The 25324-nt window shown below is 35.9% G+C and overlaps 1 protein-coding gene and 1 long non-coding RNA gene across 3 annotated transcripts in view; one reads left to right on the top strand and one right to left on the bottom strand.

The window, feature by feature from the left end:
- DLC1 (DLC1 Rho GTPase activating protein) overlaps window positions 1–3790 on the bottom strand; it is a 214035-nt gene extending 210245 nt beyond the window's left edge. Inside the window, exons 1-4 of one of the 2 annotated variants that reach the window (XM_052682373.1) lie at window positions 3726–3790; window positions 2914–2951; window positions 2613–2689; window positions 1788–1877 (exon numbers count right to left, since the gene is read on the bottom strand). The gene's annotated coding sequence lies outside the window, so the exon portion shown is untranslated. Of the gene's footprint in view, window positions 1–1787; window positions 2017–2612; window positions 2690–2913; window positions 2952–3725 lie in introns of those variants that run through there. The other variant, XM_052682375.1, reaches the window with a different exon arrangement.
- LOC128080325 (uncharacterized) overlaps window positions 1–25324 on the top strand; it is a 987521-nt gene that overhangs the window by 50995 nt on the left and 911202 nt on the right. The window lies entirely within an intron of this gene.

A 25324-nucleotide genomic window follows, 5' to 3' on the forward strand; every position in this document is an offset into this window, starting at 1 on the left:
GTCTTGAATACCAACGGGGATTTGTCTTCAGAACTATTCAATAAACACTCTAAATGAGAGTGTAGCGCACTTATGTGTGTTATATTTTCTTATGGCCTGTGAGAAACTTAAATGAGAAAGTGAGTTACATGAGAAAGTATTTTCTGGACTTCATCCCATTGTCTAGCCTATAACTCAACTATCTCAGGTACTTTTATTTGCAAGTGAGGTCAACTGAGGTCATTCATTATGTCCTTTAAAAGACAGAAGAAGATGCTACAGAAGATGCCCCTTGATGTGGAATAGTTGTTTTAATCATTTTATCTCCTCTGTTTAAACACAGTCCTGACTGAGTATATATATCCACAATTGCAGGGGGCAAGTATAGTAACAGAATGGACTGAAAGGTACTAATATTAAATCCCTTGGCAAATCAAAGTTCCAGCATGAATTTTGTGGGAATGACACATAGACTCAGCTGATCAGATTCTTTTTTGAACTTTGTCTCACCACAGACCTACCACAGCTCTCCCAGCTCATGATTAAGAACTATCGAAGTTGTGACTACTACTCTGACGTTCACCTTAGAGTATATCCAGGAGTAACTTGCTGCCTACCAGATGTTTCCTTCCCCCTTCAGCTCCATGCTCTTCATGTCCCAGAGCTTCAAACAACATGGAGAACATTCCTCTACAAAATGGGTTGGGCAGTAAAGCACAGTTCTCAGTCTATTATAACAGAGAAGATATTGGACACCATTCCAGAGTTCTTACTGCTCCTTTCCTTTGCTTCAAGCCATAAAATCATTTCTTTAGTCACCAATTATTTCAAAACAGTATTTAGTAAAAATACAAATAAAAAACTTCATAAAATTATCTTCAATGTATGTGAACAGATGACTCCTGTTACCAAACAAGCCAATAAATATATGAAGTCTTAATGATGCGAGAAAGAATTTCTTTCATTACTTAAAATAACAGCTGTCCTTTTGGATATTCAGGATGACAAAAGATACATAAAATAACATATATACAGATGTGAAAAATGCTTAAATCACCGCTTTAATAGCTGCAGCTCTGTTCACACAGTCAAAAATTATATCCTGAGTTTCCCCCTAAACACTTAAGCAGCAGATTGTTTTTACTTTTAATAGTTAAACCTTAACTAGGTTGAAAAAAAGAATTCATACGTCTTCACCAAAGTTATCTAGCCAGCTGACATTCTCTGAATCCTGCTTTCCTTCTAAAAGTTAGCACAGCACACCCCAAACTGCATATCTAATTAAAGGTTACTAAAAATAACCTGCTTTAGCTAACAAGGAGAAGGATACCTAGAAATTGCATATTTAGAGTGTACACATTTAGGACTGTCTTGTCAGTTATACTGCAAACTTCATTTAGGACTAAGTAAAAGCTAGGCAACGAGACCATCAGAAGTATAACTGATATATCTACCTAAATGTCTTTTCATCGTCATTACTGCCAGAGGGGAAGGGAAGAGAAGGGAGGAGAAGGTGGGGAAAGAGAAAAAAACATAGCCCTAAATGCCCTCCCTGTTGGCAAATGAGGTGAAAAAAGATATCATTCACACTTTTAGCTTTCTTATTTCATGCCTATTAAAAACATGCAGGCAAGACCATGCAGTTCTATTTATACATGAATGCAAATAAACAAAGTTTAGCATATCAAGCATATTTTTAAAAGATTAAGCAAAACGAACAAGAAGATTTTGTTACAGCTCTGGCACATTTTGATTAACAGGATTAGCAGCATACAACTAAATTTACGTTTTCAATGATATTTATTTACCTCCAGTTTTAGTGCTGGGATCCTGAATGCTGAAAGCCCCAGTAGTGCTGGATGCTGCTTGTTTCTTTCCTGTTTTTTAATTTTCTTTCACTTCAAAAAAAAAAGAAAAAAGAAAAAAGAAAAAATATTTTGTCTTATTTTAAAGTATAGGAAGATTCTGAGACAGCTTTACGTAAGTGAAGAGAATGTCAGTCAAACTTGGACATGACCTTCTGAAAATCTTTGCTTTTAAAAAAAAAAAAAAAAAAGAAAGAAAAATAAGAAAGAAAGGGGAAAAAAAAAGTCCTTAAAAAAGAGGGATAAAAAAAAAAAAACAACAAACAAAAGAACCCAGTCCCAGTTAGCTACTGCTAGCATAAAAGTTCAGATTTCACTTCTGAGATCCTTGCTCTATTCTAAGCAGTTTTCCTCAATGTGTGATTCTAACAAAAACACCCTCTGCAGCCGGAGGGAGCCTTAGCTAAGCACGAGCCTGTCAAGCTTTTCCCAGTGACTTCTGTCTACTAAATTCAGACTGATGTTTTGTGAAAGGGGCCTCAACAACCAGGCCCAGATTGCCTGAAAAGTATTTCCTGCCTTTGAGAGAGGGAGAGAGAGACAGAGAGGGAGAGCATGTGTGTGCGTGCGCGAGGCAGAGAGAAAAGGAGCGAGCACGCAGAGAGGGGGAAAGGGAAAAAGACGCCCAGACTGAAAATTTCAAGACATTCAGCTTAACACACTGCTGAGGTATTTCTGTCAAACTGGAAGATCTCAGCTACAGTTACATACTGCAAACATGTTTTAAACCCCTCCTCAATGTTTTCTTTTCTTTAAAAATATACATACATTTTGCACATCTCCAGGGATCATGCAAAGATGACAATCAATTCGAACAAAGGGGGAATGTCTCCAAAATGTCTCATCTTGGTACCAGGTAGTAGGAAAAAGGAAGAGAACAACACAATTTAAATTTAGCTTACAAAGACTCTTGTACTATTCTGATCAGCATATACACACAGTTCAATAGATACGCATGCATATGCTACTAAAATTGCATTCCTACTCAAGAGAATTATCCGGATCTGAGAAAATGAATGCTATGGTTTAAATGCAGTCATATAACAGGCAATAGTATATGTTGCTTTACCTCTTCTGAGAATCCTCCAGAGTCACACAAATCCAGCCCTGCGAAAGCAAAAGGACAGACTCCATCTTGATCAAATTAGTATTTTGCTGACATAAAACACTTGTAACTACTTCGTTCCAATTTGACAGAGTGCCTGAATCACGTCTTCGGAGTAACCCACAGCATCTACATCCTCTGCTCTGCACAAATTTAGTGAATATCATCTGTTTATCTTTTCTGCTTTCTTCTGCCTCCTCTGAATGACTTCCTCTTAGCCGTTCCACACTGAGAACTTGGATTACCATTTGGTTTTGATTAAAACCAGACGGACAGCTCTGGAGAAGTTTGAATAAGCTAATGGAAATGGCTAGTATGGCTTTAATTAGGGTACCAATTAATAATAAATGCTAGCTGTTCATGTAATATCAAAAGCTAATAATAAAAACACAAAAACTACCTATTTAATCACTGGTCTCATATTTAAATGAAATAATTTAACAACATTTTATTTAATTTAATTCAGTGTGAATCATACTGATAATGACCATGCATAATTTCCAAACTGCTGGGTGAGGTCAACAATTTTTTGCCTCTTCTTTAATGAAAGAAGTGGTGCTAGTAAATTTGTCTTTCAGGGTGGATCAGTCATGCATGTACCTTTTGGCAATTGCTCCTGTTGTTGCAAAACCACTATAATAATTATCAATCTGATTAATTTTATTTACTCTTTCTGTTCAGATTATTGATTGGCAGCTTTAGTCTTTGTCTGACCTTAAAACAGAGCTTGAGATATATAGTGGAAGACATCACACATACTTTCCACAAAATAGTACCTGAACATAGTGACAGGAAGGTCTCCGTTCCGCAGGTCTATTACAACCAGAACAGGATAGTTATTCTGAAATGAGATAGGAAACCTTCATAATTACTAACTGCTGATATTTGAACTTATTACCAGCCTCCAGCAACTGCCTTTTAACTGTTTATATAATACCTTCATTAGCTGGAATGAGTCTTCTTGAGGGCATTTCTTTAGTTAAAAAGCCAGCTCTGTAAGGCTGTTTCCAGCTTTCTCTAATATGGTCATATCTGGAGCTAACTTGTTAAGATTCCTGTGGAACTTTGTGTTAAAGTCTGCTAAATTTGTCGAATGTGGTTTTCACTGTCATACATGTAATTTTATATATGCATTTTTCAGCATTAAAATTACAGTTCTAACTTTGAAAGTTAGTTGCAAAGTTATGCAGGCCCAAATGGAAGTGGGTTTGATTTTTTTTCCCAGTAGCATTTATGTGTATGGATAGTGAAGGTAGACAGCCCTAAGAGGAATAGACTACCAGTCTAACCTCTGCAACTTCAAAGAGAGAGGTCTTTGAAGCCCATGCAAGGAAATGGCATATGTGGCGGTTCTCAGTCATAAGTACAGCTAGAGGTAAATAACTCTGCAGAATGACTTTTTAGCTGTAATTAGCCAGAGATCCAAATATAAATCTTTTACTCCACTCCAAATTGTGATTTATATTATTTTCATGAAGGATTTTCAGATTGGAATTCAATTCCAGTTGGAATTACAGGCTATGAAGAGACACATTTTGTTTGTAATTATGCAGTTGCACAAATTGTGCAATTTTGAAATTTGTCTTCATGGGAATCAAAATGAAAACAAAAAACTGTTGGTTTCCTTACAGTTAAAATTTACTCCGAATGTTGTTTCAGATAATAGCAAATTAGGGATTAAAAACTGTAATGCAATATTCCAAAACAATGAACAGACACTTGAGGGTAAACTATTAATCAAAATGTTTATTTTCTAATTACTTTCCTTAGGCCAGATATCACTTGACATTCCATCAAGAAGCTCTGTTTTCAGAAATTTGCTCCTACATTTACAGGAGAAGAGTAATTGGAGTATGAATATTTTCTTAATAAGTACAAGAAAAAAAAGTTTGCCTAAATTCAACCACATTCTGCCAAATGTATAAGACAGATGCAGCCAGTTCTATTATTAAACATTTTCAAAGTTTTAATATTTGTTTTTCCTTCACAGTAGAACCACCAGATTTCATAAAGTATTTCATACTTCTACATTTCATACCGAATGTACCAATATTCATGAATATGCTCCTTTCCTTGTGTTGGAGCATTAAGAAAAATTAATGACAAAAAATTTAAGTGTAGATAAGTGTACAAATACCGCTGTGCCCCTGGAAATAAAAGTTGTCAGGATCTACAGTTTCTAGATTAGCAACAGTAAAAGTTCAGCAAGACACTGCAAAGTTAATAGCTTGATACAGTTACATGATTATGTAAACTGAAGGTAAGCCACAGTTACAAGAAATAATCAAAGAATAAGCGGTTACAGTCTAGCTGGAATATCTTATCCAGATTTTGGCTTTGCTTCTACCTTTTATTAATCCATCATCACACATGTCATAACTTGGAAAGAAACTCAGAATGTTGGTATTGTTGTTTCCTGTTGTAAGAACTCTGACTTCTATTTTGGGGATGTCTTTCAAACGCTTATGAATTTCCAAATCAAGCCACAGTTCTTCTTTCATAGACTTTAAATTTCAAGTAAAAGTAAATCATAAAAATCTGTTTTCAAGTACTGTAGAAAGTTACTGTGGTCACAAAGCAAATTAAAATGATTGCATGGATATGGGTTGCATATTTTATTTCTGTGGAACTTAGACACTGATATGGCAAGGTACAAGCCTACATATGGTAGATGTTAAAGGTAATACCATTAAATATTGTGTATGAGTAGACAATATACAGTCAGGTTCTCCAACAGTCTTCAACTGTGGGTGAAGACAATTCCTTCTTTAAATCTCTTTTATTAAATGAATGTTCTTGAAAGGACACTGAAGAACATCTACTAGAAAAGTCACATTTTGCTGCTGTCATGTTCTTGCAATATGATCTAAATAACTGCAATAAACTCAGGGGAGATACTTCAATTTGCAACCATTGAGAATGTGGTCCATTTTTTGTTCCAGACTTCTACAACTTACTTGTATTCAGCCTTCCTAATTACTTTCAGACTTGTGGAATGATGCAGCCTCACAATGGCCGAATCTGTTCAGCATAACCTATACAAGATCTTCTTAAAACAGTATTTTCCTTGTTGTTTTGTCTGCGTTTTTATATTTAATGATTTATTTATTTTTTGTTCACTTATTTGAGGTGGAATCTAAGAACATAAAATCTGTTGATCCACTTTCTAAACCCTCTGTCTGAGGCTGGATCCACAGTGGCATTCAATAACAAACTGGCAGCTTATCTTCTTTTCTCAGTGTAATAATGTGTAACTATGCATGGGATGGAGAAACTGCCCTAAACTTCTCAGAGTCCTTGCAGTGAGAAACTGTCAGTGGACTTTCTCCAATTCATGTAAAAAAATCAAACTCATAGACTTTTTGCAAATGAATTTCTAAATCAGGCAGAAATACAACTATCTCCAGAAATAGAAAAGTAAGGACCAGCAGTTTTACATGTGACTGTAGCTCTTGATCCTTGTTGTACTGAAAATACAAGACATTCTTCTAGCTGTTGCCAGTGTAACACATGACTTAATGAAATATCAAGAAATTGGGTCATGATTGTAATTTCTAGATTATTCAGTTATTGCATGCCTATTTGTGTATATCCTAAAAATATCATGTCACATACAATACACACAAGTTTAGCTTTGACAAAATGTGTGTGGTGGGCATGATATGTGGAGTTAGCACTGCTCTGTCCCCTCCCCTCCACATCTTTCTGCTGTTGCCTGTGCAGTTCACGTTCAAACTATGTGCAGTCAACTCATGGAAAATATCACTAAAAATCACATAAAAATGCTGAAACCTTATGATCTTGTGGGGCCACATTACTAACTGTTCATGTGGTTTGCAGGCTGGACACATGCTATATAGCACAAAATGACAAGGCCCTGTTTGTTTTGCATGTGGTTATGTACACAGTGTTCAACATTCCTACAGAATCTGTAAAAGTTTGTGAAAACTCTGCCTTTATCTTTAAAAGATACCCTAAAAATTTACTCTTTAGTATCATATTTCATACCATTACTAATCCATTTCATCTTCAGAATAAACAAGAAAATACTTACAGTGGTACTGTGTTTGTTCTTAAAACAAATTGAGAAAGGCTGTTTGTCTGTTTCCTGAGAAAATACTTGGGGGACATAAATATAATTATCATCGTTTTCTTGTAGAAATCAATGATTACTCAAACTAAATGCAACCTTCCAAAACAATAGGGGATTATTGGATTATCTCAGACAGATTCCTTCCTTGTGTATTTTATTTAGTGTCATTAGACTTAGCTGTGCAGTACTGACTTAAAGCAGTTTGTGTAATAATCATAAGAAGCACAGCATTTGATTAGTAGTCATTTGAATGCAACTATATATCATCATATATGATGACAGAACTGTCAATCTGTACAAAACACAGCATTCATTCAGCTCAAAACTGAGTACAGTAAGAATCATATGGGTACATTCAGCAAGAGACACAGTACTAGATAAACTTACATTCCGGAAGTATATTCAATTCAGGCTAAATACATTTATAGCTATAAAAGACAAAAAGTAGCTCTCAAGGTATCAGAAAACAGATTTGCAGAGACATTAGCATCCAAAATAAATTTTGTGGAATACATTCACATAACACCAATATTATGGTCTAGAAAGAGTCACAGAAATTTTATGCCTAGTTTTAGAGTAGTTTAGAGCTAAGAGACAGAATATTTCTGGGAGAGTTTGCACATGCTGAAAATCTTTTGCCATGACACGTGATTCTGCCATGATATGTAAATCAGCCACTGTTATATTTGACAGATTCTTTAAAGCACCTTCACAGCTATCAATTTCCTTCACAATTTTAGACAGCAGAAGAAGAGTAAAGAATAATTTGATCATCTAGACTGATTCTATCTTGCCCTGTTCTTGTCCCCTCAGCATAAGGCTCCCCAGAGATCTCAGAAAAAAACAGCTTTCCATCCTTCAGAGACTTGATTTGATTTTGGGAAATTTGGTCTAGACCAGAATATAAAAGAAACTAGCCATTGAACTCAGAAAACAAAAATAACTTAGACATTTCAGACATCAGTTTGGATAGCATGTTAGACTCCATAGCGTACGCTTTCTAATCTTTAAGTTATGCTCAATTAAGGCTCTGATGAGGGATGGTCACTTCTTTGGTAGAACTGATTTTTTACATTTTATTTTATGTGGAGGTTTTCACTTCCATAAAAGAGGCAGAAAAATAATCTTGCTTTAGAATTTGCTTTAACATGAAACTTTGGTAAGCATACAAATATGGAAATTCCAAATGACATATACAATAGTCTCAGAAACAACATTTAATTCCCTACTGACAATTTCATTATTTATTTTTATGAGTATTTTTAGAGTATTCCATAACTTACTACTTATGTTTTCCAATAAAGAAAATCAAAATCAACAACCATGTAAATCAGCACAGGTTTGTTTTCAAGAATTGCTACTATTTATAGATTGGAGTTTCCCAGCTGGATATATAATTGCTCTCAGCACCATACTTAATGTTGAGATCATACCAATTACTAATCCATAAAAAAACATAGAGAAAGGTTGACATTCTATAAGACATGAGATAGATTCCTGACAGGAAATATGATCTGGTGTATTCAGAAAATTACTGAAAAAAATAAGCATGGTGTAGGTGCACGCTTTTCATTTCTACTAAGAATTCCATGGGTGCAGGTAAAATACCAAAAAATAAAATAAAATAAAATAAAAAAGGAAAAACAAACAAAACAAACAAAACCCCCATACCCCCATAGGAAATAGTAGCTAGAAAGATGTATATATATTTTTTGATAGAACCACTTTAGCATAATACATTATTAATATTATATACAAAAAAAAATTTCTAGGATGTAAGCAAGATATAATGAAGACACTTAAGGAAAGTGGAGATCTAAAACAAACTACCAGAGGAATCCTTCCTGTGGAATGGTCCTATTCTTAGGTTCTTTTCTGACTTCCCACTTTCTGCTCCTATCCAATGAGACAGGATATTGAGACAAATGTGCTTGATCATTTGACTTTGTTTTGTTATACAGTACCACCATTCTAACATTATTTTTTCTTATGACTACCATCTCCCTATACACAATATCTGTATATATGCATAGTTGAAGAAAAATCAACATTTTGACAGCATTTTCCACAGTGTTTTGTTGTTGTTGTTTCTTGGGGAGGTTGATTGGTTGGTTTTTGTACTCTTTGGAGAGAGAGGAGAAACACAATTTTTATTCTAATTTCAGCTGAGCATCCATTTATTAACACTATGTAGTCATCTTTCTGAAAACATATGTACACAAAGAATAGATTGATTTACAGGCAAATGTGCACACTGCTATGAGCTGCAGAAAAGGCTCTGGAGACAGGAATGTGATTGGGCACTCCAGTGGCTCAGCTGTTATTAAAGAAATCTGTCCATTACTGTGTCCCAAACAGTATAGCCTGACCCATCATGGATGTAAGGAAGGTAATTTCTCCTGCCTCTTTCACTATGGGAAATTCAGATTGTTTTTACCTCCAAAGGATACATGACACTTTCTGGGGAAGGATTCCCCTAGATTTGTCTTGAGCTAGCCTGATCTGTTCAACAGGCCGTGTGGATAAGCTGGATGATGCTGAAATAAAAATATCTGGTGTTTTTCTTCTTCTTCTCCTAACTTTAGCAGGTATTAAACTGCAGCTGACTAAAGAAACACCTCATATTCATGGAAATACTGTTATTACTGAAAACTGAGAGTGATGATCATCCAAAACTGTTTGCCTCACATATCCCACCATCTCCCTACAGCACTGTGTGAGATAAACTGCCATAAAGACAGCTAAGAGCAATTTCAAAATCCAAGTTTGCAAATATTAAACCACAAGTACAGCATACAATGACTCAAATGTGAAAATATTTGTATGATAATCCTTCTAGTTGCCCAGATGGTAATTAGAAGGATGCTGTGATGAAAGCAAGGCCATCAACAACTGTAGCAGTTTTGTGTTTTTTTTTTTCAAATGTGTCTTCCATCCTGGAATTGGATAGAGTCTATGGGGACTGAACAATCACTTAATGAAGACTTTGTTAGAGGATTAGGGTGTATGCTCACTGTTATAAATACGAACAAAGACATATCAGTAACATGAATGTTAAGTGAGTTGGGAGATTGCAACCATACATTGCATACGAGTACAATTACATCACATGCATCTCAGCATATGCTGAGATATGTATTTCTTAGACAAGCATTTTAAAAACAAGCAAACAAAAAAATTAAATTAAAATTGGAGAAATTAGTGGTTTCCACGTTAACCTGCCCCTAGAATTCTGAATGAAAATAAAATGCAGATAAGCCTTAATAAGCCAAAATGAAATATCTGAGATGTAACTGCTGAAGAAAAGGTTCTGATAATTTAGAATTAAATATTTCATTTCTGCATAGCTTTGAACAAGTTCACCAATTCTCATAAATAGCAAGTTGTTCTATGAACAACAGGAATAATTAAGCCTGCTTTCCTGCTCTCACCCCCTCCCCAGTCCTCACCTCTCCTTTTTTTCTAATAGTTAGACTTTCAATGTGAAGGATTTGAGCTGCCATAGTGTCCTCTCTCAGTACCATTACTCTTCTTCAACTTACTTTGAGCCTAGTATTTCCAAACTGATAGCTTTCAAAAGTTACAGTTACTCAAGAGTTAATCTTGTTAATTTAAGAAACAGACCTTAAAAAGAAAAGAGCTTGAAGAAAGATATTTCTAATAACAAACAATAAAGATTAAACAACAGAAATGTACTGATAATTTTAACAAAACTGGAAAAAAACAGCTGAAAGAATGTTTCCTAAATGCTTTTCTAAACTCAATGTTTTACATTTACAAATAAGGCTACAAATGGCTTATTTTTAAGGCATCTTTCCTTATTACTTAACAATTTTTTCATATTACTTAACAACAAAGCATTATGTGCAGACAAGTCCTCAACCCTTTTTTTTTTTAATTTTTTTTTTTTTATAAAAGTTCTGCCACTGAGCTAAGACCTATTCACTGAGCTTTTCATGCAGCACTTCCTGTACCACTGTCTACTTGACCCTGTGGTCTATTTAGTCTGATCTTGGACCACAGTACTTACGAATACATTGGTAAGTAGTGCCGACTAATAAAAGTAAACCTGTGAAGGAAAATAGCTGAGGAAGTGAGGTTTACATTACATGCATTTCAGAGGTTTGCTTCTAAGAACTAATGTTGTTCAAGTGCCCTAGACTGAATGAATTACTATGTTCCATGCAATGGTGTTTATTATCGCCCCCAAGACAGAGAAGCTCCTTGAGGCTGCTCTGTAATGCAACCCAAATTTAGTAAATAGGGATGACTGGAAGATTTGCATCAAATTACATTCCTGGTTTGCACTTACTTGCTAATGCAGAAGCTCTACAGGCATTAGATGCCTGGGAAGAAAGTTCAAGAACCTCAGTCAGGAAGTTTCTGAAGCAAACTGTCTCAAGCGATCAACTGTTGTTGATCTTAAATCAGCATTATGGTGATTTGCTGATCTGACTTTCAAGATGCAACTTATTGAATCCATTATAATTACCATTATTGAAGTTATTCCCCTAAAAGTGCAGTGCTGGTTTTGTGTAGAAAATGAGATCACATATTGCTTTCATCTTGAAGGGTTTCCGTTTCTCTTTTTGCAGAATAAATATTCTATTCATTCTTTGCTGATGCTTTCTTCCTCTTTCCATTCTTGATATTTTCATTGGCAATATTTGATTCTTGCATGGCATTTTAAAATAGAGTGCATTTCTCCAGATTTAGTTTAGTAAGACATTTATTTCCTCTCTCTCCGATTTCCTACTTTTCTTATTCTGACTACCATGATTGTTTAGAGCTTCCCAGCTGCTAGTCCTAGAAATGGCAAAACTGTCAATAATAAAGACTGTTTATACAGCTTTCATTTTTAAGAGCGTATGTTTAGCTTAAGCAAAACAAGGATAAGCACAATAGCCGCCTTTGAGTTTCAGTAATATTTGAGAAAAAAATGATTGTTTCTCAGACAGGATTGGTCTCAAAGTACAAGGGACAGAATAAATAAAACATATCACAGTAAATAATAGCATTATCTCCAATTTGTTTCTTGTAATGAGAATCATAAAGTTACAGAATGACTTGGGTTGGACGAGACCGTAAGGATCATCAACTTTCAACCCTCTTGCCACAGGAAGGGCCACCAACCTCCATATCTGGTACTAGATCAGGTTGCCCAGGGCCCCATCCAACTCCACTTCCAGGGATGAAGCATGCACAACCTCTTTGGGCAGCCTGTCCCAGCATCTCAGCACTCTGTAAACAGCTTCCCCCTGACATCCAATCTAAACCTTCTCTCCTTGTAGAAAGTTCTCCTTTCCCATGTACCAAAGGAGGTACGCTCTATTTGGCCTGCCTCTTCTAGTCAATGTATGTATAGATTACCTTCTTGTTGTTTTTACCATCCTTCATCAAGTTTAGTTTCATCTGTGCCTTGGCTTTCCTAATACCCTCTCTGCAATTCTGGACAGCATCCCTGTATTATCCCCAGGTGACACACCCGTGTTTCCACAGCTGGTACAATATCTTCTTTTCCTTCAGTCTGACCAGCAGGTCCTTGACAAGCCATGCTGGTTTCCTGCCTCCCCTCCCCTTTTTCTTTTTCTGAAAGAAATAGAAACCAGATAAATGGGAACAAAAACTGTTTTATTTGTATTTCATCATTTATAAGAGTAACTCCAATTTGTTTTTCTATAATAAACATGAATGTTTAACTTGCAAGAAACCTCCCAGCTGACCTAATCAAGTAATTGCAGAACATGGTCTTTCAGACAACAGTTTATGCTTATAAAAGAGTCCAGATTCAGAATATTGGCACAAAATGCAACTCAGAATTGCTTGTAAAATCCTATTTTATATAGCCTATAATTAGCAACAATAGTAATTAGATTTCTCTAATGGACAAAGTATTAAGACAACTACAGAAAAGGAAAAGGCACCATGCAGCCAAAGTGGGTAAATAGTAACAAAAAGAATATTGTATTCTCTGGCTTGGGAGATGCCTGGGAAATGATAAAGAACTGCTGATAACTTGAAGGAAGTTCAAAGACTAGAAACAAATTGTGGAAAAAATACACATTATATGTCTTTAAAAAGAAGCAAGACACTGGTTAGATGGAAAGAAAGGGAAAAAGTATATTCTGTACTAAGATCTGATGTTCTTAGCAGCAGCTGTGCCCACCTGATCTGAAGCCAACCTGAAGATCTAACTGATGGCCTATTCAAGATAAAGCAAAGAAGCTGTTTTCATTCTGCCTCCAATAGAGGGGTAAAAAGAAACAGTAGCAATGTAATGCACTTTCCAATTAATTGCACTTTTGGTAAATCAAAAGTAGAATTTTAGATAACAGTTTTTGTCAACTAAGTAGTTAAAAAATAATGCAAGATCATCAGTTTGATAGGAGACCTACTTTCACACCCTTCACACTGTACTTTAATACCACACACTAAAATGCACACTGTATTTTAAAATTAGCTGAAATCTAACAGCCTAGCTCCTTACTGAAATGAAAAATTAGCTAAAATGTATCTAAAAATAAAAGTAAAGCACTCAGCATGGATAAGCTTGTATACAATTAATATAATTTTGATGTGATTTATAAGGTAATTTAAGTCTTGCAAATGACATAAGTATTTTATCAACATAAAAGCGTAATAGTAATGAACTGCTCACTTCAGTTAACTCTAAGCTGTCGTGGATATTCTTTTTATATTCCCATGCTTCCATACTGAACTTCAAGAAAGAAAGGAAGAAAATTATAATTCTAAAGAACTAAAGGGAAGATGTGCAAACAATCATAGCGAAGTCTGATACAGAACTCTCTCACTATCCAAACAGTGCTCCTATTAGAGAACAACCAGAAAAAAAAGGTCCGTTCTAACTTAAGAACTGAAATATTGCAGTTTCTTGCTAAACACAGTCTACATTTAATGTTTTACATTTTGCTTTGTATTCAGCTCTAGTGTTTATCATAAAACTCAAACATTTTAATTGTTGAAATGTTTTCTAAAATATAAAATTGTATAATTCAAAGAAAATTGACAAATCAAATACTTCTATTTTTTTGAGAGGTAAGCATTCCAAAGAACACATTTCTCAATCTTAGCACTTTACGCTACATTTCTCAGTAAGGGAGAAACAGAAAAACTTTCATACAAGTCATGTGATTTACATCACAGTTAGAAATTAATGCAGTGATTTACAGGGGCTACTAAAAATGCTTTAAAACCAAACATTTTTCTCTGTGAAGTAGACCTATTCAGTTAACAACACACATACATGATTTCACCTTCTACACCTATGTACAGTTCAGAAATTTAAACTCAAACAGAAGGAAGCGGCTGTATATCACATTGGAGCTGAGATAGCTTGAATATTGAGCTAGTCTGAAGGATGAAAAGTTTTGGAACTTATCTGTTACAAGCTCCATGTCTGAGTCCAAATAATTTCCCAGCTCATGAGCTTTTAGTTGCACTGCAGTAGAATTTTCTGATTCCAGCAGAATTCAAAACTGAAATCAGCACGTATAAAGGCAATCTATCATGGGAAATTTCTAGAAGAACTGGAGATTCATCCTGACAGATATACAAAAGTTTAAATGAACTTCTAATATTTTGCCTTGACAAATGGAAATTCTGGGGTTCCCACACTGATCTGTCTTTCTTCGTAGATTTCCACCACTATTCACATTTTGGAAGATTAAGACTGTTTCTTCTAAGAATTAAAGTTTATTCACAAAGTACTTTGCAGCTTGCTTCCTTTAACCAGTTCAAACAAGCCCCTATTCTTTCTTGCCTGTCATAAGTTAAAGCTGCTAGTTAAAAGCCCTTGGTGGTATCCCATTCTTGCCGTCCAATCTGTACATGCAGGCTGAGATCAGAATAGATAGAGATCTTTCTTCATCAGTGGAGGACTTCTACAGACTGACAGCAAGACACTGGGTTAACACAATGGTCAAGCAGAACAAGGGAGTAGTAGTGAAGCCCTTCAAATCCTCAGACTTAATTAGCAATAAAGGGGCAGAGATAGAAGCTTTGCTCTTTACAGACACTCCAAGGATTAATGACACATTGTAGAGGATAGGTCATGGGGGCAATCACCTATCAGATGAGCCTGCAGATTATAATTTCCTGTAGACATTTATACCATTTTTTACAGCAGATATAGATGGAGAAGGAGAGAAGACCATAATTAACAGCAATCATGCCTATTTACCTATCATGCTTATTTCCCCTCACTATGGCCCTTTACCTATCTAACACAGTCATGCTTTGAAATTATCAATTTAATCCAAGATCCAAACTGCATATTGGTACAATGTGCCACCTTCCCCCTACCCCAAAACTTGGGTGCCGCAATTTCCAAGCAGGTCTCACAAATATGCAGAAATTAGGTAGAGTTACAGTGCATTACTCCCAGTAATAAATGCAATGGAATTTTTTAAAATTAAATGAGATAAAAACCTTGAGCCTAAGCTTTCAGCTGTGATTCAGGGCCTAGTTTGGTGCAGTACAGCTGTAATGCTGGCTCAGTTTTACTGAAGAAATTGCTATAAAAGTACAAGTAAGTAGGAGTTGTATGAGAAAGTGCATAAATTGGAGACATACAAGATAAGAAAAACAAACTCAGAAGCATAATTGTTACGCTACTTAGCAGCTTGAAGAGCAAACTAAAAATGAATAAATGAACTAAAAATGAATAAAACCCTACAGGAAATAAAGAATCAGATAGTGATAATCTCAGGAACACAAAATCAATCTGTTAAATAAGCAGAAACCAACACTTCCCATTGTTGCCTAATAACTGCCTTGTTTGAAGAGGATCGTCAGGTTTCTTATCTGGGCCGTGACCACCAGACTAACAGAATTACTTCACATGTACTGCTTACCTTGCATGTCAATGGAAAAAAGCATTCCATTATACCATTGCAAATGCTCTTCTTGGAAGGTCTCTAGTGGCTAGCAAAGGATGTCATATCTTAAAATATATTTTCACAATATTTTTACAAAGCCTTCATTTACAAACATAGATTAGAGTGTAAGACATATTACTATTTTCAGAGTGAAACAAAATCCACAGAGCTCAGTGATTGCACAGTCTTCAGTGTCTTGTTCAGCTTCACGGTTTATTCTATTACTGGAATTTTTAGATAAGTAAGAGCAATAAGCACTTAGATTCTGATGCTATTAGCAATGATTCAGGCCTAGTAAGGTAATTTTAATGGAAATGTTTTCCTATCATAAAGTTTAATTATGCTGAAGATATGTAACAGAATTTTCATGCATCTTCCATACTCAATTAAAATTTTCTGGGGAAAAGATACGTTCCTGTGCCACTTAGTAATATAAAGTATTAGTAGAAGCAAAAGGACATTCATAGTCAAATTAACTAAAAATTTCTATCTTATTAAGTGATCTCCATGACCTTTTTATTTTTTATAAAACAAAATTTTATTTTGTGCTTTTTATTTATTAAACAAAAACAATACACACAGCAAATGGACACATTGTGTGGAATAAGGTTCTGTGCGTCTGCCTCATGAGTTAGGACTTAGTAGTCGATGAGTTTCTTGGAAAAGACAGGAAGGTTTGCTGACTGAGATCTATGACTGTGGGATTTAGTGACTCTTAAGTGAAACTTGGATATTTCTGATATTTCTGCATGTTAAGGAGGCATGAGATTTTGGTGAGAAAATGATTTGATAATAGTGCCAGAAGAAAACAGCAGAAACAGTATAGGCAGTCACAAGAATGAAAAAAGCAAAACTGAGCAAGTGCACATGCTTAGCAAAAGTAGGAGGTTTTCAGGAAAGATCACCGGCTGATTTGAAGTCTCTCTTACTAGATTGAAGGTTTTTTTCTCTCTTGGATTCCCATATCTATCAAAGAAACTTGACTCAAGAAGCAGGAGTCAAATGCACAGGTTGCAAAGAAACAACAGTGTAATAAATGCTCAGTTATATCCTTGTTACCTAATGAATTCTCTCTGTCAATTCCAAATATATACTACTAATGTTTGTACCAACTAGTACCAGAAGAGTACTAATACTAGCAATACAGGCTACTTATACTGAACCCTGCTATGTTTTTCAGGTTATTCATTATGAATTCCTATGAACAATGTTCACATCCAATACAAAGGTAAATAATCTTGGAATGGTGTATATCACATTGTTTGCACTTAACTAGCATTGTGTAAGAGAGTTTTGATGTATCACCACCAATCATTGAAATGACTACAAAAGGACTGATCTGACATTTACTAATTTTGTAAGCTCTAACTGAACAACTGAGTTGTGGTACAAGGTTAGTGATGAGATTTTAGCATTATGATGAAAAGTAGCTTCTACTATCCACACACAGCTGATAAGAAAGAGAAAAATAAATCTACTTGTGCAACAATACACACAAAAATCCACTCCCCACCTCCACTAGCACATTTATTCCAAGAAAAACTTAATATTAAATATCCACCCTTTAACTATGCCAATGTGGTTTTGTGGTTTAATATAGTACAGTATGTGAAAGGTAAAATAGAGCTATGGCAAATATTTGCCCGTATGCTCACAAAATGTTAAACATACCTAAATATAACTGCTTCAGTAAATCTTTCCAAAGTCCATCACTAAAAAGTACTGGATGATGAGCTCACTCACAAATTAACTTTATATATATTCCTCTCCCCCTACTAAAAAAATGTGGACTACAAAAATACAAAAAGGTCATGCGCAAGCAAAATGTGGGCACAGCCACCATGAAGCAGCTGATACATCTGTGAGTAACATCCAGGTCACTCTGTTTGTTGGACCCAAGACAATAAAAATGGCAGGTGAAGTTTAAAGAATTTTTTTGAGAATTGGTGTGTGGCCAATCAGTATGATTAAGATACATGCAGTTCCTAGCTCATTCAAACAGATTCTAACTGGTCAGAGTCCCAAGTGGGCAGCACAGAAAAAGTGGGGAAAAAAAGATTTTAAGCATGTTCCTGAATAGGTTATTTTCAATAACTCTTTTCAAGTCTTACAATCAAATCAGTGGAGAATAGAATTATGAGGGCTGCTCTGAAAATAATGCTTCCTATTTTTTCTGTTGACCCACAATGTCAGAGGTGGATGTCGGTGGTATAGTGATGGAGGTTGAACCTTCCTGCCAATTCTCTGTTGCCATGTGACAGAGGGCAGCAGAAGGGCAGGCTGGCAAAATGGTGTCTCACATAAAAGTGTGTATGAAGCAAAGCTGTGTCACTGAATTGCTCCAAGCAGAAAAAATGGCTCCTACTGACATTCATTGATGCTTTCTAAAGATTTATAGAGACCAAATGGAGGATGTCAGCATATTGGGGCATTGTGTGATGCATTTCAGCAATGGCCACAGTGATGTGAGAGAAGTCGTGTTCTAGATGGCTATGAATAGCTGTCACATCATGAAATGAAGAATTTGCTCTAATCAAATAGCATTGTTCCACTTTTGTATCTGCTTTAGTTTCTGGGTAAATAAATATGAAGCATTACTTTCAGAGCAACCTACATATTTTAGCGTGCTAAAAATTGTTAATGAATTAAAGGGAGTCCAGAGAAAAAAGGGGACTGGACATATAAAGAGAAAATAAGAGCTAAACATGTATCTTTGCTACACTACAACTGTATCAATAACATCAGTGTCTATAAACGCTAACTACAAAAAGGTAAGATAGCATATCATAAAGGACTACTGCACAGTGATTTAGTTATTGACTAATCAATTTATTATTAAGGCTGAGAAACTCAAGAAATATGAAAGCCAGAAACAGAAAGGCAGACACCTACCATAAATAGATAAAACAAAAAATTCAAAGCTGCATCCTGAACCTAGATAGTCCATCATGACATGTCACAGTTAATACCACTGTAATGAAGCAATTTAGATTTGAAGGTGGGTTAACTTGAGCTCAGCAAAAAGCTCAAACTGATTCTTTACTTGTGTCGTCCATTTCAGCTGCTCTGCAAGTACATCCCACCACTACAACACAAAACCACATGTGAAAAGTATTCTAATGTTTTAAACTAACAAGATTTAAATAGCTTTTTGCCACCCAGGTTATACTCATTTCAGACATCACACAGTTTTAATATCTATTAGTAAGCCTATTCAGCAGAGGAGTTTCAATTTCACTGCATGTGAAATCAGTGGGCACTTATGTTTGTACCTACTGCATCTGTCTCCCAGTAATTCTTTACATTCCTTTGAAGTGTACCAACACATAGTCTTTGCTGTTTGGGAAACAGTATTTGGATGCCATATGGTTTTTTACATGTTTACCTATACACAACAAACAAGAAACAAACAAAAAAGTGTACCTCTAAAAGTGAGCATTATGCTTCAGATTATTCTGCAACTGTGCTTTGTATACTTAACTGCAAATAAATTTCCACACAGTCTAAGAACAGTCAGATTCACTAAGTTCCTGAAATGAAGCAGAACAACCAGAACAGATTGAAAGAACTGTGAAAAGGATGGGGTCACAACTAGGTTATAATTTTATTGTCAAATCAAAAGCAACGAGTTAAAGAAGGATGAGATTCTAGCCTTAAAAATGTTCACACAATCCACCCACATTAAGATTTTGCTGCTAGACACACTGCAGGTTGAGGTTTGTGCAGATATTACCAATTTAGGCAAAGGAAGAAAATACAAAGACAACTGCTGCTGACTTTGAAGAGGAAAAATTGACTACATGCCAATACTTCTTCTTTGTGCATAAGCTATACCATATAGCCCAGTGGACATGACTACTCATTTTCCTCGATGTGTCAGCTAGTAGTTATTTATCTTTTGATTTAATAAATTTTATTGTAAGTAGGTGGCAGCCTCTGCTAAGGGAGGGAATACCTCTTATTTACTTTTCCAGTTTATGCTTTGGAAACAGCCACATCAGATTCCACATGTCAAAAATAGTAATCAGATTCCAGAATTTATGTAGAAATGTGCTTTCCCTGTGCACAGAAAGTCCTCTATCTGAAACAAAATAGTCAGCTCTATAAAGCTCTCTAATCTTGTCACTTCTACAGCAATTCACTACTCCTTTCCCACTTTCTCAAAATTTCATATCCTACCCATCCATTTCTCCTTATCATCAAGCATATCGGTTTTGCCTTGTCTTTGTTGCACCTACTCAGACTGAGGAACACAAAACATACTTTATACAGAGCACAAACCAATTTTATGAAGTGGGTTTGTAAAATAATGTTTGACAGTATACTATAAGCATAACAGAATATATTTAAACAATATTTTCTCTGCTATAATTTCAGCATTTCAGCTCTAAGATAATATTCTCCCCATTGAGTATAGCAATTGCATTACATTATACCTTCACTAAAATACTGCTTAAAAAACCTGTTTACAACAGATCTGGTTGCACTAAATTCCAACCGTCTGAACTAAGATGGTTCAAATATTGTTCTAAAATGTTACCAATGTAACTTCATGATTGTTACGATGCATATAAACTTATGCACATAAACATAAAAAGCACAAAGAGCATGTTATAGAATATGTATTTTTTAATTGCTTCAAAAATAAATATGATTCTGTCCTAAACACATAAAACCATAAAACCATTAGTAGAACCCACTGTCTACTTCAAAATTCTTGAAGACTTCTGTTCAAGTTGAACTACTTAGTGAAATAGCTCTGTTTCTTTCAACCTGAGTTTGCCAAAAAAAGTACAAAACTCATTCTTTATTTTCATTTCCCAGGACAAAATTCTTGCCAATGAAAAATTAGGCAATGCAGGCAAACTATCTAGCCTACAAAGATAGTCAGACTACGCACAGAATTTACTACATCTGAGATCGAAAGCATATGGAAAGCAACATATTGCTTGTAGTCTCTCTCACAGGTAGGAAATTGCTGCGTGACATCTTCAGACTGAGGAGAAAATTGTTAAACCAAGAATAATTCATGGTGATTATTTTATCACCTTACATCGGATCAGCACCAAGGCAGCTCTCTCTGCCTTAGCTTTCTCTATTTGGCAATGTAGAGCATCTTTACATAAAGCAGATGTTAGAGAATTACTTTATCAAAGAACAGCCATCCATCATATCTACTATTGCCCCTCACACATAAAGTAGCATACATCTCCCAGTTCATTCCACATTAGGAAAGTCTGCAGCTTCTGTCAGTCCTCCTGCCCAGAAATGTTACCAGCTAGTTATATTTTTCAAGTGTAACTTAAGGGGGAAGAGGGGGAAAAGGAAAAAAGGAAGCAATAAAACAAAAAAAAACCCTCCTGTTGTTAGTCTGGCTGAGAGTTGTTTTTCTTCACAGCCATCTTTATATTGGCGCATTCTAGTTTTGTCACTAAAATTGAGTTAACACAGTATTTTTGTTGTTGTTGTTGTTGCTGAGCAGTGCTTGCACAGCGCTGAGGTTCTCTCTTTTTCCCACTCTGCCTTGAAACTGAGCAAGATGAAGGTGTGCAAACATTTGGGAGGGAATACAGCTGGGACATCTGCCCTGGCCAAAGGGATAGTCCATGCTATATGATGTGCTCAGGAATAAAGACTTAGGGAAAAGAGAAGGAAGGGTAGACTCTTGTGGTTATGGTGTTTTTCTTCCCAAGTAAATTGCATGTGGGCCAAGGCTCTGCTTTCCAGGAAGTGGCTGAACATCTGCCTACTGATGGGAATTAATAAATGAATTTCTTGTTTTGCTTTGCCTGCGCACTCAGACTTATTGTTTTTATCTCAGCTCACAAGTTTTCTCATTTTTGTCCTTCCAGTTCTCTCCCCATGCAGCTAGGGAGCAGAATAGCCCACTTGGTTTTGCTTGAATTCTTAGCTTGGCCATACAAATAAAGTGCTAATGGAGTAAGAAACATCTTCTTTATGTTGTTGTCCAACAAATATTAATGCTGAAGTGACTTCAGTTAACCACATATCCTCACCCAGAATTTGTGCATGTACAGCCAGAACTGCTGCATGGCAGATGTTCCACAGAATGATGTTGGCCATGTATAGAAAGTACAGCAAAAATAGATGCAAAATATTGTTTGAAGTGCTTTGTTTTCTACTGTGTTATTTCCTCTAGGTTATTATACCAATCACCTGGAGCATAAATCTGTCATCTTCTCCATCTGTTCCTTCTTCTAAAGCAACTCCCTATTGCCTGTGACTGTTTTTCTTGTATACAATTCGTTATCAAACCTAATTGGAAACAGCATTGAAACCAATACTCATCATCTTTCCAAGCATGCTGCTTAACCCTTCTGCATCCAGAACAGTGCTGAATACTGCATGCAATGGTGCAAAGGATTTTCTCCTCAAATGCTGAGCCAAACACCAGTCCAGGCGCAGAATCTCTCTTCCCACTTTATTTCTAGCATTGTCGTTAAGAATGGCAAAGTCACAAGGAAAAAATAAAGCATGCTTTAGAACAAATAAAAAGAGCATAGTAAGAGGATATATTTTACACAAAATGTGGAGTTAATGCTTGGAAATCATGACTGATTCACTAGGTGCACTGCAGAGCACAAAGGAAGCATGAAGTCTTTCATTTCCAGGCATTACCAGTTTGTTTTCATTTGTGCTCAGTGGTGATATATCTAAATCTTTTAAAACTTTGGATTTTGAACAGCTGAAGCACTAAACACTGTATTTAAAGAAGTTTCACAGACCTTTAAAGCAGATGTTTTACTATAGAAGTACAATAAGGTGAGTCTCTGCACAGAACATGCAATGTTTGTAAATGAAAAAACAAAACCTTTAATTTCTTGATTAGTTTAAAGATCTGACATTATATTATCATAATGCTTTACTTCATTTGTTAGTATATTTAACCAACAGGTACAAAGAAATCCAACCTAATTTTATAATTTCAAAAACAGATGTTTTAAGGCTACATATTACATTATCAATCCATAAAATAGTAAATAAGAGTTGCTAAAGAAAGCAAACTATTCTCTTACAGAGAAATCAGTCAGTAAAATTTAAATTCACTTTCATACAAATATGAAGTGCCCTAAAAATGACTCATAGAAACCAACCAGCTTTTTAAAGTCAACATTAAATGTATTCTTAAACCACAACTGTGGATAAATCTATGACAATATCCTCCAGCAATTTATAATTTCCTTCAACTCATGCATTACATCAGCTTTAAGATATTCCTATAGGAGTTTAAAGTTTAGCTAATGACCAGAAAAAGTTATTCACTTTCTTCAAATCATGTATTTCTGCTTAAATCCCAAATCCCAGATATTCTGAATGGCAAAAATATTTTTAACTCAAGGCAAATATATGAGACAGAACAGAACACAAATAAGCAACTTCTTAGTTTATTGTTCTAATTCTTAGGCTGTTCCTAGGAATGATAAGATTATGTCTTCACCAGTTATACCTTAAACTCAACTACAATAGCTCCTTCTGAACAAATTTCTTAAATATTTTAATATCTATTTTTCAAGGAGTTTAACTCCAGATCTTGAGTTCTACTCAGATACCTTCAAGGTTACATCTTTTGGTCTCTGCTTATATCATAGAGCAGAATGGTTTGGCTTGAAAGAGATAATCTTGTTGCAATCCACCTGCTATAAGTAGGAACACCTCCCTCTACACCAGGTTTCTCAAAGCCTCATCTAGTCTGGCCATTAATGCTTCCAGGGAGGGGGGATTCACAACCTCATCGGGATGTTCCAGTATCTCACCACCCTCACAATTAAGACTTTCTTCCTAACATCAAGTCTAAATCTTCTCTCTTCCAGTTTAAAACCATTTCCCCTTGACCTGTTACTACATGCCCTTCCATAAATTCCCTCTCCAGCTTTCCTGCAGGCCTCCTTCAGGTACTCAAAAGCTGCTATAACATCTCTTTAGAGCCTTCTCTTCTTGAGGTTGAAGAGTGCCAGTTCTTTCAGCCTGTCTTCACATGGCAGGTAGTCTAGCTCTTTGGTCATCTTCACTGCCCTACTCTGGACCTACCCCAACAACTCCATGCCCTTCTTGTGTTGGGGGCTCTAAAAGTGGATGCAGTACTCCATGTGGGGTCTCATGAGAGCAGAATAAAGGGGCAGAATCACCTCCCTCAAACTGCTGGTCACACTTGTCTTGATGCAGCCCACAATGTGGTTGGCCTACTGGTCTGCAAGCTCACGTTGAGGCTTTCATCAATCAACAATCCCAAATCCTTCTCGTCAGAGTTGCTCTCCAGCCATTCTCCACCCAACCTGTATCTGTGCTTGAGATTGTCCTGACCCAGGTTCAGGACCTTGCACTTGGCCTTTCTGAACTTCATGAGGTTGACTTGGGTCCACCCCTCAAGACTGTCCTTGTCCCTCTGGATAGCATCCCTTCTCTCTAGTGTGTCATCTGTAAACTTGCTGAGGGTGCACTCAATCCCACTATCCATGTTACCTACAAAGATGTTAAATAACACCAGTCAAAACATTGATCCTTTTGGAGTGCCACTTGTCACTGGCCTCCACTTGGACACTGAGCTGTTGACAGCAACTCTCTGAGTGCAAGCATTCAGACAATTCCTTATCCAGAGTGTGCTCCACCCATCAAATTCATTTTTCTTCAACTTGGCAACCCGGATATTATGCATGACAGTATCAAATGCTTTGCACAAATCCAATAGATGACATCAGTTGTTCTTCCTTTATTCACCAGTGCTGTAACTCCATTATAGAAGACCACGAAGTATGTCAGGCTTGACTTGCCCTTGATAAAGCCATAAATTTTTCATGTGCCAGTGCCAATTTGTACCTACGAATACATACATATTCATATGTATAGCCACATGACTCCTTGTGATATCAACAAAAATTAATCAAATAATTATTCTAAACTGCCTTCCCAAATTCATGTATCTAGCTTGCTCTTAACTTGACAAAGTAGATATTTGTTACAACAAACCCACTGGTAACCCACTTAGTTGGATTAGACCCATTTGGTTGAATAATCAGATATTTCACTTTTAAATTGCACTCACAGGGAAAACAATTTTTTTTCACTTTGTGCCTAGTCTTCTACCCATTTTCAGGAGGGGACTAACACAGAGGTTAAATGAAGTACATAGGGGTGCAGTCCTATCTTTGTTTCCTTGTGTTTCTGTAACTGCTAAGTTCTGAACTTTAACCTCCAAAACACGTCAACTTGGACAGCTTTCACATGTTCTCTCCACTAGTAACTATTCTTGAACAGTGTGCTTGCAAAAGCCTGTATTTCCAAGGAGAACTTTGGATGCTTCTGTTCCTTTATCAAGTCAAAATACTCTTCATAAAACTACGTTATTATTTTTTATTACAAATTTCAG

The sequence above is a fragment of the Tympanuchus pallidicinctus genome, unplaced genomic scaffold (genome assembly GCF_026119805.1).
Source record: "Tympanuchus pallidicinctus isolate F22 unplaced genomic scaffold, pur_lepc_1.0 scaffold2, whole genome shotgun sequence".
Classification (NCBI taxonomy): domain Eukaryota; kingdom Metazoa; phylum Chordata; class Aves; order Galliformes; family Phasianidae; genus Tympanuchus; species Tympanuchus pallidicinctus.